The following is an 18,977-nucleotide window of genomic DNA, read 5'->3' on the forward strand; positions in this document are numbered from 1 at the left end:
TAGTTTCATTGAATCATTCTCTCCGGCTTCTCCCTTTCTTCTGCAAGACCGACGCCCTAGGCCTCCGACCCCGACGTCCGACTCCCACGCCCGTTCCCACGCGATCGAACCCGACCAATCATCACCTCCCAAGCCCGACCCGTATCCGACGCTGCTGATCCCGTCTTCTTCCGGCTCCCCGTCATCGTTCGACCTCGATTTCGGCTCCCCGTGGTCGTTCGACGTCGCTTCTGCGGCTCCCATCGTTGTTCGACTTCGACACTTTGCAGGTGTAGCGATTGCACTCATTTCTTCTCCAACTCCCTGTGGCTCTCCGACTTCGTTGCTTCGTGCGAGACATAGATTCTGCGAGTTGCTTCTTATGCCCCTCTTACTGCCCGACTTCTGCTTCATAGAAGGAATAGAGATTGCACGGGTCGCTGCTTCGGTTTCTTAGTGGCTATCCGATTTCTCCCTTTCCCCTGCTACCATTCGACTTTGCTCCTTTAATGACGAACTTAATCGTGCCCAAGCTGAACGTTTCAATTTTTTTTATATTATAATATATAATATTATAAATAAAAAATATATACTATGATATATTTATATTATAATATATATTATATTATTATTTATATAATATCATATATCTTAAAAAAAGAATAAAAAAAGGAAATCTTTCAAACAGGTGTCGAAGACTTGCGCCATCGATCTTAGATTTGGGCGGATGGTTTTAAATTTGAAGTCCTGCGCCGTTGATTTTAAATTCGAGCTGATGGTTTTAAATTTAAAGACCCTGGGCCGTCGTATCTTTTAGATCCGGCCGGGATGGTTCCAAATTGAAGACCTCATGCAGTCGATCTTAGATCCTGGTGGGATGCTTTAAAATTGAAGACCCTACGCCGTTGACCTTAGGTCTGGGTAGGAAGAAATTTTGGCAAATGTCACCTCGATTTCTCCCTCGGTGGTGAGGTGACACCTGGAGGTTGCCAAAATTTCCTCAAAATCTAGAGGAAAATTTAATTTGAATTTTTATTTAATTGAAATGTTAAAAAAAAGGGGTAATTTAAAGAATATTAACAAAAATATTTTTGAGAATAAGATTTTAGATCTTAAGATTTTGTCTGTGCATGAGGATGCTAATGTTATGTGGGAAAAAGTGGCTAGTGATATTAAGAATATTGCAAAAGATGTCCTTGGAGTATCAAAGGAAAAAGCTCCTAATAGTAAAAATAGTTGGTGGTGGAATCCAAATGTGCAAGAAAAGATTAAAAATAAGAAGATTTGTTATAAAAATTGGTTTAATTTTAAAAATTCCGATAATTGGGAAATATATAAAGTGGCTCTTAAGGATGCTAATAAAGCAATATGCAATGCAAAGTCATTAGCTTTTAGCGATTTATATAATAGATTAAATACTAAGGAGGGAGAAAGATATATGTATAAGTTAGCCAAACAAAGAGATAGGAGTAGTAAGGATTTAGTTCAAGTGAAGTGTATTAAGGATGAAGATCAAAAAATACTTTTCTTAGAAGATGATATTCAACAAAGGTGGATGAGATATTTTGCTAAACTTTTTAATGAAGATTGTGAAAATAAGATTGACTATAGTGACCTTAGCACCCTAAATGAAAATAAAGATTTCTGTTTTTATCGGCGTATTAGTAAAACTGAAGTTAGAGATGCTTTAAAGAAAATGAAGGGTGGAAAAGCTGTTGGACCTGATGATATTCCAATAGAGGTGTGGAAATGCTTAGGAGATGAAGGAATTTCATGGCTTACTAAACTTTTTAATACTATTTTGAAGACTAAGAAGATGCCAGATGAGTGGAGAATGAGTGTGTTAATTCCTATTTTTAAGAATAAAGGTGATGTACAAGATTGTGCGAATTATAGAGGTATTAAGTTAATGTGTCATACTTTAAAACTATGGGAGCGAGTTTTGGAGCATAGGTTGCGGTGTGATACTAATGTTTCTCAAAATCAATTTGGATTCATGCCGGGTAGGTTGACTATGGAAGTCATACATTTATTAAGAGGTTTGATGGAGAAATATAGAGAAAATAAGGAGGATGTACATATGATATTTATTGATTTAGAAAAGGCATATGATAAAGTTCCAAGAGATGATATTTATTGATTTAGAAAAAGCATATGATAAAGTTCCAAGAGAAGTGCTATGGAGAGTTCTTAAAAAGAAAGGAGTCAATAATGCTTATATTCAAATCATTAAAGATATGTATGCAGGAGCTATTACTTGTGTTCAAACACAAGTTGGATTGACCAAGTATTTTCTTATTTCGGTTGGGTTACATCAAGGAGCAACCTTAAACCCATATCTTTTTGCTTTAGTCATGGATGTTCTCACTAGATATTTGCAAGAGGATGTACCTTGGTGTATGCTTTTTGCTGATGATATTCTTCTTGTTGATAAGACTAGAGAGGGAGTTGAAGGTAAACTTGAATTATGGAGGTCAACCTTAGAGTCTAAAGGTTTTCGCTTGAGTAGATCTAAAACGGAATATATGGAGTGTAATTTTAGTAGTAATAGACCTAGTGAGGGGATTGTAACTTTGGGCGATCAAGTCATTAATAAGAGTGCACGTTTTAGATATCTTGGATCTATTGTTCAGAGTGATGGTGAAATAGATGGGGATATTATCAGCAGAATTCAAGTTGGATGGTTGAAGTGGAGGAATGCATCGGGCTTGTTATATGATAGAAATGTACTTCTCAAACTTAAGGGAAAATTCTATAAGGTGGTCAAATGGAAGTGGTCAATAGAAGCTTGGAGAACTACTTGAGACGCTTTGTGTTGAAGACACCCAAGGCTTGGGCCAAGTGGCTATCATGGGCGGAGTATTGGTACAACACCTCGTTTCACTTGCTTCACACATGACTCCATTTAAGGTGATGTACGGAAGGGACCGTCCTCACTTGGTGCACTTTGGGATTAACAGTACTCCAGTTTCTTCAGTGTAGTACTTAGAGGAGAGAGAACGAGTGTTAGAGGAATTGAAGAAGCATTTATTGAGAGCTCAACAAATTATGAAGAAACAAGCTAATGGGCATAGGAAGGACATCCAGTTCGAAGTAGGAGAGAGGGTGTTCTTAATGCTCTGACCATATCGACAAAAAACAATTGCCAACAGGAGAAATGAAAAGTTTGCTTCAAGATACTTTAGATCCTATGTAATATTGGACAAAATTGGAGCGATAGCATATCGACTGCAATTACGACCCACTGCGGCTATTAATCCGGTTTTCCATGTGTCGCAGCTGAGAAGAGCCATTGGAGATTACACGCCAGCTCGGAGTTACCGGCAACACTTACTGAGGACTTTGAGGTGATTCTGGAACCCTTAGAATTGATGGGGGGTCGCCAGAAAGAAGATGGAGCTAAAGAAGTGTTAATCAAGTGGAAGAATTTGCCTGACTATGATGCCACGTGGGAACCATACGTGAGGGTGAAACACCAGTTTCCCAGTTTTTACCTTGAAGACAAGGTGATTCTTTGGGAGGGTGGTATTGTTAGGCCTGTTCAGATTTATAAAAGACGGACTGGTGGGGTCCACTCCCTTTAATGCTGCCGCCCATTTGGAGCAATGGGGAGAAAGGGTTTTGGGAGGCTATTTTGAGAGGGAAAATTTGAATGTGAGATGTTTGAAATTAGGAAATGAATTGTATTAGTAAGGGGGATGGTTGGAGGGAGTTTTTTCATGCTTGAATATTTGTGTTCTCTTGAATTCTCGGGTGTTTGGGCTCTAGATTGCTTTTCTAGAGATTTGGGAGAGAGTGATCCTCCTCTCGAATTGATGATCACTTGTATCTTGCTTTGTCTTTGTTTGGCTTGATTTTCTCATTGCAATCCATCGTTTGGGGGCTGTTTTTCCGCCCATACTTTGTATTATTCTTGTTGTTTTCACCAATTAATGATAGGTTTGCTTGAGAACTTAAGTATTTCCCTTGGGGATTCTTGCGAACTCAAGTATTTCTTGTCAGAAGGCTGTTGTTTAAAGGAATCTTGATGGGTTGCACTGTGTGGATGAAGGAAAGAACAGCCAGGAAGAAGCTTCATGTAGAGGATTGATGTTTTGGTCTCAATAAGAGCACCATTGATATTCTTCTTGATCTACATCAAGAAGGCCTAGGCACCTTTCGAGTAGGTATAGACTCTTTAACGAAGAAGGGGAGGAAGAAAGATTGGAAAGGGGGAAACCATAGTTTTATTCATTCATACAAAATCTTTACAACTAGAGAGTATTTAGAATGCTTAGGTAGACTAACATGTCACTAAAAATATAGGTTTACCTAAAATAAAAAAAATAAAGACTAGACTAGTGCTTTACATATTTGTTGACCAATTTCCAAAAGTGATTGCTGATGTATAAAGTATTAAGCAACAATATATATTCTTTTGGATAATAATGTTAAGAATGGATGAACAATTTAGAAAATCGATGTCAAGATAATAAAATATTTAAAGTTTATCATATAAGACGAATGAAGTAAATCTTTTATAGATTGGGAGCACTATAGCAACCAGTTGGCCACTACAATTTGTGATGTAGAATGGAAACAATAATTGCTCGAAAGTAATAAAACAATTGCGTAAGTTAGCCAATGTAAAGTCTAACGTTTCATAATTATAGATTTATGAATCCTTAGTTATCAAATTGTTAGGAAAAAGTTACAAGCTTTAGAGGCAAAACAATTTAAAACGATAACAAATATAAAAATAAAACTAAATGTGCTTTAACAAAATCCGCGGTTTAATACTTAGAGAATTCACCTTGAGTTCCCGCGCTCAAACTCTTGAAATTGGGGTTTAGCGGAGAAGGGGTAGAAGCAACCCTAGTGATGCCACCAAAAGGCAGGTGACACGTAAGGTATTGTCTATTGGGAAAGTAGCCGGAGGAGGGGAAGCTGATGGTTGGCCGACGATGTGCTAATGTTCCATTGGTCGTTGCTCGTCAATCGTCTCGACGAGATGATAGAGTATGCGATTTATGTAGCTTTCCATTGAATCCTCGTATTCCCAGTCTGGGTCAAAGGAAGGGGATTACAAGATGTCGATTTCTCCTTAAGCGTTGTAAACGAACCCGTGGTCGACCTCAGGGTCGGCCATGCATGAGGTAAATGATGCTTTGGGTACGGTAGGAGATGATTCTTTGCTGCCCTTGATAAGTCGTCGTGCAGAGAGGTGGATTCCCAAACAATTTTCAAGGAGAAGTGGGAAGAAAGGAGGGTTGGCCAAGCTCGGATGGATGGGGAAGTTAGGGTTCAGATTTTGGAGGTGGACAAAAGAGGAATGATTCAAATTTTGAATCCCTAAATTAATTTTGGAGGGAGGGAAATAGGGATTGAGAGTTTCTCAATGTAGGTGTCGACTTTTGGAAACACATTAAAGTAATAGGAGAGAGAGGGGGCCGTGGAGAGAGGGAGGGCCGGCGGTCCCAAGAGGAAGGGAAGGGATTGTGGAGAAAAGATCAAGGGTTACTTGTTTTGGAATTTGAAATTAGGAAGGATTGAATTAAATCCAATCTAATTTAAAGTTCAAATAGAGCTTATTTGAAAACTTTCCTAAAATAGGAATACTAGTTTAGGAAACAAATTCAAACCCAAATTAATTTGAATTTTGGAGTAGGGATTGATTGGATGGATTTCCTTTAGTGGTCTCGTCTAAAGTTAGGAGGAATTAATGGAAAAATATTCCTCTTAATTTTCATTTAAAATTAGATATCCGAATTGAACACTTTCCTAATATAGATTATGTCGATTTAGGAAAGAAATCAAAATCTGAATTTGAGATCATATTTTGAATTGGGGTTCTCTCCTAATCTTTATGCTCCACTTTTGGAAAGAAGCAAAATAATCAATTTTGGATCAATGGGAGGGGAAGGCCGGTAGTTAGGGTTTGGAGTTTGGGTGGCTTTTGGCTAAAGGAGGAAGGGGTGTGGGTTAAGTGGAGTTGAATTGGTGTTTGATGTGGAGAAATGATTGACCGGCGGCTTGGAATGGGATGCAGTGAAAGCTGGTGGTGTGGGAGGGGAGGGAGCTAAGGCCGGTGGCTTGAAGAAGAGAGAAGAAGGAGAAAACATAAAGAAATTGATAGAACCATGAACCCGGACTTCTCCTGCGGTTGATGGGTGATCTGCTTTCCCTTCACCAAGGGCCTTCACCGAAGTTCTCTTCTAGAACTTTCACAACTCTCCAAGCTATATGTGCAGAAATTATCTTAATTATTATTCATCATCCTTCATAAGAGGGAAAAGAAGGCTATAAATTGGCCCTCGTACAAAAACAAAACAAAAGACCAAACTACCCATTGGGGTTATATGCATCTAGTCCCTCAAATGAGGGCAAAAATGGAAAATGACGCTAATAATAATAAAATTACAAAACATCAATCAGAAATAAAAAGATGCGAGCATAGCCGTAGATCTCCGATGTCTCCTCACGCTAGAATCTCCTATTGATGTCCTCATCAATTTGTGGTTCAATTTATTTCAGCATTAAACCTTAATGTTTCAATTGAATTCAGGAAATAAGATTTCTAGTTTATCTCCTTCTAGTTTCTCTTTTTCCCTTCTTTCTTGGAGTCCACACCTACTCAAAGCTGCCTCCCCTTCTTGTTGTAGATCAATAAGTATAACAAACTGAGCTCTCATTGCCCTAACATCACGCCTCTGCAGCAACAAACATCTCTTTCTGGTGGTTCTATCCTACATCTCCATTGTGGCTTTGTTCTAACTCAACCGACCAGCGGCATTCCAACAGCCAGTCAGCCTTCGCGCAGCCGTAAGGATCTTCTAACAACATTGGCTTCTTACCTACTTCACCAATTCGTTCCCAGCAGCAGTCTTCACACAGGAACAGCAGGAGTCTCGATTTGACTACATTTTCCTGTTCAACAACACCAAGAACAGCAGCTGTTTGTCTTTCTTAATCTGCAACACTGACATCATCTGCAAACAGCAGTATTTATCAGTCACAGCCGGCATTCTACCTTCAGCACAACTTTCAGATCAACTGCAACTGTGGTCTTCAAGAAAACCTGCAATCAACAAAGCATTTTGCCCTCAGAGCAGCGGCAGTTTTTTAGAATCTGCGCACTAACACTTACCAACAGTTTTTCAAGATCTGCCATTTATATATTCCTTATGTTAATACCCGCTATTTTGAAGAATTCTCCACGCAGATCTGAGAAGAACAGCAAGAATAGAAGCTTTGACAATTTGCACCTAAGTAAACAGCACCTTGGGACATCCACGCTATTATCAGAAAACAATTCAAGCAGTTCCTCCGCTAGCATAAATTGATCGTTTCAGCCAAATGCCGCCATCCAACAGTTGCATTTTTCATTTAAATTTTTTTAATATTACATAAGGTCCTAGTTTTTGTTATAAAGAACCACATCCTTTATTCCCTTTCAGCAGCCACCAAAGACCTGTCTACATGAAAAATGCAAATTTGGCATAAGCTCACGGAATAATACAAACCAATCAAGCATTACAATTCTTCAAAATTAAAAAATCTCGACAAGTAAATGTTCAATTTGCTTCCATTGGCTCATCACTTCAACAATTTCATGCTTTCATGCATTCTATTGACAAGAAACTTAATAGTTTGTGCATTGACCATTCCCGTCCTCCACTCCAAAGGATCCTTCCTTTTCGACGGCATCCTTAGTTTTGCAGATCAAATTCCTTTTCCGTTGTTGTCACCATCTCCTACAGTTTTTCTTTTCTTAAATCAATGAAAATTGAACTTCCTCGCTTTAATTGATCAACATCGAAACATGGACCTTTAAAGCGCATGAATACTTGATTTTCACAGCACTCCTGATTATCATTGTTTTAGCATAGCTTTCTTTCATCTTGAAAAACCTACGGTTACTTGGTACCAAGGGTTACATATGAAAGCTCTTTCTACTTCTTTTCCATCTCTTAATCTTGAGAACAAGGGTATTTTTTTGGCAATGGGAGTATTAAACAACAATATATTCTTTTGGATTAAAAAATAGTACAAAAATAATGTCAATAATGGATGAATAATTCATATAATTGGCATAAAGATAATAAAATATTTAAAGTTTGTCATAGAAGAAAGAAACAATTTTTTTATAGATTGAGAACACTACAACAATCAGCTGGCTACAATTAGGGTTCAATTTATTTCAACATTAAACCCATACCAAATGCTATTTTAGTTATATTTTATTTGCATTGAATCAGTTTGTCTGACCTTTTAATAAACTAAAAACAGGTTTATGTAAGCACTATAGATAATTCGTAAATGCTATAATTGAATTCATAAAATAAGTTTTTTGATTTATACATACAAGGATGCTTTATATTAAAGAATTTGCTCGCTTAATTTTTAAAACCACAATAATTATATCCTATGTTGATTATAAGCGACAATATAAAACAGAAAGAGCGGTAAGACAAGCTTAGGCTAAATCAAATGCATAGGAGTTAAGATCATAAAACAGTCAGTTTAATCTAATGTTGCATACATTATTGGGTTTCCACAATAAATCCCAATGTTAATAATAAGACTAGTCCCTAAGTGAGGATCCCTCACTAAACTCTCTAACTTACTAAGCTTTAGCGGAAAGATTGGCACAAGTCTTTATGATTTAATTATATCCACAATTGAAAAGCGACTAGGAAAGTAAAATAATCGGAGGATGAGTTTAACCAAAGAAGAAGAGGATGCGAAGCTTGGGTGTAGTAGTTTAGGGCCTTGAGAAGGTGTGGACAGCAGCACACAACTTTTATCAGCATTAGGACAGCAATCATGAGGAGCTCTGGAGGGTAGACAGCAAACTCCCTTGGGCAGGATTCTTCGGACAGCTAGTTTCAGCTGCTGGACAACAACTTCAACAGCAGGGACAACAAAAATAATATGGGCTTAAGGCTAATCCTTGATGTAATCCAACTGAAATAGGAAAATACTTGGTCAAACCACCTTGTGTTTGAACACAAGTTATAGCTCATGCATTCATATCTTTAATGATTTGAATATAAGCGTTATTAACTCCGTTGCAGCTTCTGGACAACAACTTCAACAGCAGGGACAACAAAAATAATATGGGCTTAAGGCTAATCCTTGATGTAATCCAACTGAAATAGGAAAATACTTGGTCAAACCACCTTGTGTTTAAACACAAGTTATAGCTCCTGCATTCATATCTTTAATGATTGAATATAAGCGTTATTAACTCCTTTCTTTTCAAGAACTCTCCATAGCCACTTCTCTTGGAACTTTATTATATGTTTTCTCTAAATCAATAAATATCATATGTAGATCCTCCTTATTCTCTCTATATTGCTCCATCAAACCTCTCAGTAAATGTATGGCTTCCATAGTAGACCTACCCGGCAAATTTGCATGGTTATTTTGGTTTGAAAGTTATAATTCATGCAAACCCAACCTTGCTCCATTGCAAACGGTTGAGTTGTCTTTTGACATTTGACCTGACTTGTTTTAGCGTAAGATTGTGTAAGAGTTGCTTCATAATTTAGGTGAACGTAAGGACTATCATTTAAAAAAAGAAAGTAACGTGCTATCGTTTTTTATTAACATCAACTTAGCATGGTGTAATGTTTACAAATGTTGACATTTAAGGATAGTGTAATACTTATATTTCATAGTATGATCGTATACTGGTAAATTCTAATATTTAAATTGATACGCCATTAAAATTGTGTATATTTTTTTTACTCCTTTACAAAGCCAAACGTGTTATTGATTTATGCTTGCTTTGCTTGAAGTATTGGTTCTACTCATTAAGTTACCTTTGACGAAGCAGTAAGTTATCACTGGCTGGCGAATACAAACACAGAGCCCTGCTGTTCTTATGATGCTATGGCTGTAACCAATACTATTAAACCAAGTTTAGCTGGAGAAGAAGCTTCTTGTTTGAAAGAGAAAACTTTGGTGAAACAACATGATTTCCGCTCAATGCCTGCAAATGAGGATCCTTGTTTCTCTGGTCGTGCTACAGAAGCCCTCATGCCTGAAGGAGTTGCTGCTACTGACTTCGTATCTAGTAGTTGTGGCAGCAGTAGCAGCAGCCTGGAATTGGGGTAATGCTTCAATGATTTGATATTGAACTGAATATGATCTTAATTTTGGCTCCCAAGATTGGCTGTTTGGGCTGCCTAGATGGTCCCCACAACGCAACCTAGCCGGGAGGTACAAAGCTAACAAGCATGATGACAAAGTTGGTTTAATCTCCGCAAGTTATTTGCAATCCCAAGCCTACTATTTGCCTGAATTCGATATTTATCAGTTGCCTTATGTTATTCCATTTTGATGTTTAGTGAGAAAGTGGAAACATGGTTGTGTGTGTGTGGAAGGGAAAATGTAATCTTCATTATGTTAACTATTGCTGTTTAGAGAAATTGTAATTCTATTCATAAAAGAGCGCATAGGCTTTAAGGGCAGTTTTTTTTAGTTGAATGCAATACATATATAATTAAATAAATTTTATATTGTATTTCTCTCATAGTTAATAAAATTATATTACTACTATCTATCTTCAAATGAATTTTATGTTGTATTTTTCGCATAGTGAATATACTGTTAGAAATTAATGGAGATGAAAGAATAATTTCACCATCTCCGAGAAGAATTATAAAAGTTTACCTAAATCCATTTAAGTACAAAATCAAGGTTCTTAGACTTCTACAGGTTTTTGTTAGACTATGCTTTATTTTTTGTTTACTGCTATCTTTAGTGTCCCTAAAAGCCTTTCTTATAGGTTTTTGGAGACTAGTGCTCATTTTGTGCAGGGTCTTGTTTTGACTTGTGAGATTGAGCTGACTGTTGATTCTTGTGCCTCTTTTCTTTCAATTTTTTGAATGTTACTAGGTTATTGTATTTGTGCTTAGTTGGGATTGCCGGCTCTTAGATTTTATTTTTCCTTTTCTTATGTATGCTCTAGGGAGCTCTAGCGGGCTAGCTATCCCTTTAAAGACTTGTAATTCCTTTTTCTATCAACGCGTAGGTCCTTTCTGTGGGTTTTAATAAAAAAAAAAGTTTTTAGACTTCCACAAATAATAATTATCTTCAAATAATAATAATAAAAAAAGGTTTTTAGACTTCCATGTTTCAAGCGGTGTCGTTGAGAGAGCATGAGACATTTTTTCACTCAAGATGGAGAATAAGAAAAATGAGAACCTATTAAATTGGTGGTCATGAATTTTTTTATAGTTTAATTATATTTATTTTATTTTAGTTTGTCATTAAGATAAAATAAAATACTTAGTCTTTACGATATCTAATTATATAGGAAGATAAATGTGATGTCACATAGACCAAATAATAATCAAATTTCTAAGTAGAACAGAAATTTAAGTCATGTAATGTAATATCATAGGATGTCTATTTTTAAATGGTTCAATATTATAATTCAAAAGAGTTATCATCACAGTTTTGATACTTTATGCTAAATTACAATTAAAACTAAATAATTTTACTTCATAGTTTTCAATTACTAGATAATAGTAATACTTTAATTTGATATGAATTTACATTAACAACAATTGAACAATACATTTAAGCTCTCATTATACTAGCACATCATTATAATAAATTACATCCATATGAGCATGAAATATCTTTGAGGATATTCCTTTTTTAAGTGGGTTTATAATTATAAAATTTGTACTAATATATACTATAGAAATTTGAGAACTATGAACCCTTTCCTTCATAATAAGAAACTTTATGTTAATATTCTTTGATTTTGATGAGCTTATATTACTTTTGAAATATAACTCAGTTGCTTTATTATCCCAATTTATATCTAATTATCTCGTAATGCCATCCATAATATGTAGTCATGTCCCGTTAATCTTTAAATGATCAAAGTTTCACTATGTGAGCATGAATTTTTTTTTTTGTTCTTTTAGCTTCATCATAACCCATTTTACTATTCATTCTTGGGTTACTTTAATATATGCCAATCATTCCAACAATGTTCACAATATCCGAATGCATATAAATTTAAGCATACATAAGACTCCTTATTGCCAATGCATAAGGAATATTATCCATCTCTTACTTTTTCAATTTTCTTTCTTGGGCATTGAAGTATACTAAATTTATCTCCTCTAGCAATGGATGTTTCTCATAGTGCATAATCTTTCATGCCAAACTTGTTAATTATTTTTTTTTCAATATGATAAACCAAGTATACTATGGGAGCGATCTTGATAAATTTGCATACCCAACACAAAGGATGAGTTTTCAAGATCTTTCATATCAAATTTATTTGAAAGATATCTTTTAGTTTCATAAGATAAGCTTATATCACAGCATTCTCATAGAATATCATCGACATATAATATTAGGAGAATGAACTTACTCCCACTGATTTTATTGTAAATGCATGTTCAATTGTATGTTCTTTAAAACCAAATAAAGTGAACACATGATTAAACTTTTATACCATTGACAAGATGTTTGCTTTAAATCATAGATGGATTTCTTTATTTTATATAACATATATATCAAATACGAAGATTTAAAATTATTTGGTTGTAATATATTTATTATTTCTTTAATGTCACATTGAGAAAAATAATATATGCATCCATCTGATGTAGCTATAAATTATAATGAGCTACAAGTGTAATAATTATTCTAAAAGAGTAATTTGATGAAACTCGAGAGAATGTCTCTTTATAATTAATGATTTCATTCTAAGTGAAACCTTTATCTATTAGGGATGCTTTATATATTTCAACATTACCTTTTGGATCCCATTTGGTCTTAAAAATCCATTTACAACCAACATATTTTTCTTCTTTAGGAAATTCAATATGCTCCTAAACATCATTATCTTTCATTGATTTTATCTCATCTTCAATGTCCTCTATCCATGATAAGTGTAAATTATATATTATTTTATGTATTTTATTTTAAGTGAAAATGTGTTAGTTTAGTTATTTTTTTGCAAAAAATAAATAAATAAATAAATAAAACTTGGGAAAAATTCTAAATACTTTATAGTACCATGGTGTTCGATGAAATAATGTCATAGCATCACATTTATACCACAGAGTTTCCATAAATTGGACATTACGACACGGGGTTCTTTGTTTGCAAGTGTTGTGGTGGTAACACAGATAGCATCAGAAAGTCAGCTAGGTAGTGCCAGATTCTCAATTTTCAAATACTGCAGCTTCATAATTTCTTATGCCTTGGCACCATTTTTTGTCGTTTGGGCACCACATCGTTTGAATGCACATACAACCACGGCATTACATTTGTAACTTCCAAGGCCACATTCTCTTAGTGAAAATATATAATTGTTCACTAAATAATAGATCCACTTTTGTGAGCTCTGTAGAGGTCAAAATCTTCAATGGCATGGTGGTTGTTTACTTTAAGGGCACCATGAAACCATCATTTGAAGCAGCACGCGCAAGATGCCTTTTTATATCTTTTTATGAATAGTTCTGATGTTATATTTGAAAGGTAGTTCAGTAACTTATGTAAAATTCAATACTTTTTAAAGTGCTTATTTAGTTTCCTCTTAGAGTAAAATCTAAGGGAGGCTAGAAAAGTACAAGATATAATTATTTGGAGTATTTAGCCAATTTTTCTTGAGGCAACTCTGTATGTTAAGGGAGAAGGAGTGTAAAAAAGATACCTTTATCCTTCCTGGTGTTATCACTCTCTTATATTTTCATTCTTCTACGAGTTTAATGAAAATGAGTTTGCTTGTTATTCATTTTATGTCTGGTTAATTCACCTTTTCTGGATTGATGATGCAAAACACATTTTGATTACTAATAAAGATTCTTATTCTATAAATGTTAAAGATGTTTTCAATATTTTCCTTCTCTTTATTTAATGCCAATAATGGCCATAGATGTAGTTAAAATTTAGTGTGATGCATAGCCTCGATGGAGGAATGCAACAACAACCTGGAGTATTGAGATAAGATGTTTGCTTGCCTAGACATTGGACATAAAATATTCTAGTTTCTTAAGGAGATAATATAACTATAGGAGGTCAGCATATATTTTTTCACCCCTACAAGCTCGATAGAGATCTAGGGATGAACATGCTCTAATCACATTACTATAAAAAGTCTCTTTAGGAAAGATATGCAATTTAAATTCATCAATTCATAATACTTTAATTAAATATTATATATAATATTTTTACTTTTTTTTTAGCAATAGAATCTTCAAAAAATATACATATTTTTATTTTGGTAGGATAACAATTGAAATTAGAATAAATTAAAGTAGTTTATTGCTACTAAGCATACTTCCTCATGTATTTGGCACTTTACTCTATCACTTTATTACATAATTCAACATGTATAGTTGATCATATTAATTGGAGTTTTGTTATATTTTATATCAAAGAAAATCTAAGCATTATATGTAGGGGTGATAGAGCCATATATTTTTATACAATTTAAAAATCAACTCCACAGTCACCATCAATTTTTTGGTGGTATAGCTGGAGAAGTATTTTGTTTGTAGTTTTAACTATGTCAATAAAATAATTATATAGTTAGACCTACTTTTTTCTTTTTATTTTATTTGCTAATTGCTTATTCATGATTGCATGCTTTATATACAAAGAAATGAACCTTTATTGTTTGACTCTGAAAAAGAAAAAAACCTTTTTATAAATTTGAAAACTAGAAAGATAATAAAAATGACTGACCCTGTATTAGTTCAAGATCATTCTAGACCTCTTAGGGATTATGTTAACCATTTAGTAGACAAAATTCATCAGAGCATTAAAAGACCTATGATCCAAGCTAATAATTTTGAATTAAAACCTGTCATAATTCAAATGGTTCAAAATTCTGAGTTTGGTGCAACTCCTATTGAAGATTGAACTTATATTTAGCTACTTTCTAAGAAATTTATGCAATATTTAAGTATAATGGTATTAGTGATGATGCTATTAGACTTCAATTATTCCCATTTCCTCTAAGAGATAAAAATAAGATGTGGTTAAATTCAATTCTCCCAGGGTTTATAACCATTTGAAATGAGTTAGCTCATAAGTTTCTTGCTAAGTATTTCCCACCATCAAAGACTACCGAACTTAGAATTTATATCACTTCATTTACATAGTTTGCAGGAGAATCCATTTATGAGAATTGGGAGAGATTTTAAAAAAATTTAGAAAATGTCCTCATCATACTTTACCTAATTGGTTGATTATTCAAATATTTTATAATGAATTAATAGGATCTATTAGAGTAATCATAGATATTTTAACTGGAGGATCATTAATGTCTAAGATATTTGAGGAAGCATATAAAAAATAGAAGAAATGGCTACTTATAATTTCTAGTGGTCTATAGATCTTATAATTCATAAGAGAGTAGTAAGAGTATATGAATCTAATTCTTTATCAATATTAATTGAACAAGATGTAGCCATTCAAAGAAATTAGATAACTTGAAAATTAGAACCAAGACTTTTGGGTATGGTAATGTCAACAGAGATCCTTGAGATTTAAGCACCATAATGCCTCACCACCTAGCACCATAACATTATCACTCATATTTTGAATAACTACATCATGACAGGAATGGGAAGATACCCTTGGAAAATATTGTTATATAATTAGGAATCTAATTGCATAATCAATCTAGTGCACTTAAAATGATTGAAGATCAAATAGGTCATCTTGCTAGATTGATTAATTATAATAAATTTGAAGAACAATGTCATAACATTCAACATAGAAGTGGGAAATTTTTTGGAGACCCTTACAAAGATAGAGATCTACCTCAAAAAAATAATGGTGAAGATAAACTAGTATAAAATAAATTTTTAATTAAATAACCTGGCCCTATAAAATCAGCTAAAAAAATAATTAGGAAGGATATAGAGAGACCAACATTACATTTTTCTCAGAGGTTAATAAAAAAATATTAAATAAAAAATAGTTCTCAAGGTTCTTTGAAGTACATATTTAAAAAATTAACCATTAATTTACCCTTATTTGAATCTTTAAATAGATGCCCACTTTTGCAAGATTTATGATGGATATTTTGAACAAGCTAGGGGAATTTGAAATGGTAGCATTAACTAAAAAGTGTAGTACTTAAAGATCTTTGGAGCCTTATCATTCTTTTAACTATTTGTGAAAAATTATGCGGGAGAGCCTTATGTGATTTAGGTTCTAGTATTAACCTCATGCCACTTTCTATCTTTAAAACATTATATATAGGAGAGGTTCAACCTACTTCTATTACTCTTGAGCTTGCTGATAAATCTATCACTTACGCGAGAGGATACAAAATGTTTTGATTAAAATTGATAAATTCATTTTCCCTATTGATTTTATTGTTTTAGATTTAGAAGAAGTAGAAAAATACCTTTTATTTTTTTAAGACATTTCTTAGCTATTGAAAAGGACATGATCGATGTGCAAAATGGTGAATTAACTTTATGGGTTCAAGATTAAAAGGTTATAATTGATGTACTAAAATATATTAAATTCCTTTAAGATAAGAATAAAGATTTCTCTAGGATGGATTTAGAAGATATCATAGTAGATAGTCTGAAGGAAGAATTATTTGAAGGAGAATTGTAGGAAGAGGAAGAAGATGAAAAGAATAAAGAGAAGTTAGGGAAATCTATTCTAACAAATGAGGTAAATGAAAGTAGTTTGATCAATGGAAATTTTGAATTGTTAGAAACTTATTCTTAAAAAAAAAAACTATAAACTTATCCATTGAAGAGGCCCTAAAATTAGAGTTTAATGCTTTACATTGCCATCTCATGTATGTCTTTCTAAGTATTAACTCTACTCTTCATGTAATTAAGTCAACAAATTTAAAACCACATCAAGAAAGTTAATTGATTATGGATTTGAATGATTTTAGAAGAGCTTTTGGGTGGTCAATCACTAACATTAAGGAGATTAGTCCCTCAATCTGCATGCATAAAATTTTATTGGAAGCTAATTTAATATCAAAAGCTGGCCCTCAAAGAAGCAAACTCAATTTCATTAAACTCATAAAAGAATGAAAATACAAGAGAGTGATATCGCCAGAAAGGATCAAAGTATCTACTCTACACTCCTTTTCCCAAAACTTATAGGCTAATTCAATAAATACATGTTAAACACTCTAAATGATTGTATCTTATAATTTTATAGCTTTTCTTAGATATTTACTTTAAGAAGGAACTAGAGAAGTACTCTAAAAAGTACTAAATTTTAATCAAGTGAAAAAAATCCCATATAAACATAGCATTTCAAATATTTGTTGGAAAATATTAAGAGGCATTTGGCACTATGAAACTAGAAAGATTGGCACCACAACGCCCTTAAAGTGAACTAGCACCTCAGCGATGGAACTTTAAAACTATTGTAGGGCTCACTAATGTGGCTCAATTACTTTGTAAATAGTCACATATTTTCATTGAGAGAATATGTTGTTGCAAATTCAGGTCTATGAACTATGTTTTGATAATTGGCAAATACTCTTACTTGACTTGGACTGTCTTTTACTACTGACTTTTCTGGAATCAAAGATCGGACGGAAAAATGGAGCCAGTTCAAGATGGGGTAGATTAGGGATTGAGTCAGTCTGTAATTTTATTTTTCCCCTCTTGAGTCAATTGTAATCTTTGGTGTGACTAATGCAAAGTAACCCTACACACACACACACTTGAGAGACTTAGAATTTATGTTCTTACTCAAATCGGCCAGGACAATATTTACATCGTCCTGGACAATCGGGCTTAAAAAAAAATCTAATCAGGGGTTCTTAATTAAGGTAGCCATCATTAGCCAATTGGCCTGGATGATACTTGTATCGACTAGGACGATAAGCTCAAAATAGAAAGAAATAGCCGCCTTATTCATTTTAGGTATATTGTATTTTTGGAAATCGGCCAGGATAATATTGTATCGGCCTGGACGATAATACACAATTATGCCTAAATTGAACCAGTAATCAAGGAAGTAATTAAGGATGATTGATATGATTACATCGTCCTGAACGATTGCAGGATCAGCCAGGATCATCTATTCAAAAACCTTAGTTACTTTTGGACGATTAATATCGGCCAGCACAAATTCAGGGCGATGCTCTGGATGATTTTCCTCTGATCTGAACTGATCAGCCTGGACGATCAAGCCAATTTTCAATCGTCCAATTTGCATTCAGGGCGATGCTCTGGCCGATCTAATGGGATTTATACTGATCGTCCAGGACAATGTCCATATCATCCTAGATGATATTATCGGCAACTTGCAATTAATGAGCTCCTTTGAAGCTCTTCTATTTAAGAGCTCTTATTCAACATTTTTGAACATCCTTGGCTGCTGTCTTGACCTGAGAAAACCTAAAGGAGAGAGAGAGAGAGAGGATCTTGTGAAGGGGAGCTTGTGAGGGAATTCACAAGGGTTGCTCCAAGCATTGTTCTACTTCTTCTCTCCTAGAGTCTCTTATCCTTGGAAGGGTAGAGAGAGGTAAGTTCCAGCAAGCGATCGAAGTTCTCTGCCTGCTTCAGGAGGAAGCAAAAGGAGGAAGGTTCTCTGCCTTGCTGGGTGTGGCAAAAAGAGGTGTTTGTAAAGGCTTCTCCGCCTAGCTGTAGGCGCTAAAGGAGAGTCACGATTGTAGTGCAATACTCGGAGGGCGCCTCCGGGGAGTGGACGTGGGTCGAGTTGACCGAACCACTATAAACCCTTGTGTTCTTATTTTTACTGCTTCAGCATTTATTTTCTTCCGCATTTTTTTGTGGTGATTTGGTTTGTATTCGTGCTTTGCCTAAAGATTTTTTAAATACCAATTCACCCCCCCTCTTGGTTAGCCTTGGGCCAGTTCTATAGAGCCATCCCTAACTAACTTTCATGTGTTACCTTGAAGTTACAACTGTAATGTAATGACACTGTTGAAATTTGAACGCTATGAAGCCTAAGTGGTAATGATGGCATCAATATAGGAGAAATTATTGTGCTATGACATTTTAAAATAAAGAATT

At 34.4% G+C, this 18,977-nt stretch overlaps 1 protein-coding gene and 1 non-coding gene across 7 annotated transcripts in view; one reads left to right on the plus strand and one right to left on the minus strand.

The window, feature by feature from the left end:
• LOC110103724 overlaps window positions 1-10,477 on the plus strand; it is a 35,328-nt gene extending 24,851 nt beyond the window's left edge. For 3 of the 6 annotated variants that reach the window (XM_020832534.2, XM_028694394.1, XM_028694395.1), the window contains one exon: window positions 9,800-10,477. The gene's annotated coding sequence lies outside the window, so the exon portion shown is untranslated. Of the gene's footprint in view, window positions 1-6,620; window positions 9,000-9,761 lie in introns of those variants that run through there. The other 3 variants (XM_020832536.2, XM_020832533.2, XM_020832537.2) reach the window with 3 other exon arrangements.
• A 4,594-nt stretch (window positions 10,478-15,071) lies between these two features.
• Window positions 15,072-15,177, minus strand: LOC114579534. The gene has a single exon (XR_003700567.1). It is a non-coding gene; the product is annotated as a small nucleolar RNA R71 (small nucleolar RNA).
• Window positions 15,178-18,977: the final 3,800 nt, after the last annotated feature.

The sequence above is a fragment of the Dendrobium catenatum genome, unplaced genomic scaffold (genome assembly GCF_001605985.2).
Source record: "Dendrobium catenatum unplaced genomic scaffold, ASM160598v2 fragScaff_scaffold_473, whole genome shotgun sequence".
Lineage (NCBI taxonomy): Eukaryota > Viridiplantae > Streptophyta > Magnoliopsida > Asparagales > Orchidaceae > Dendrobium > Dendrobium catenatum.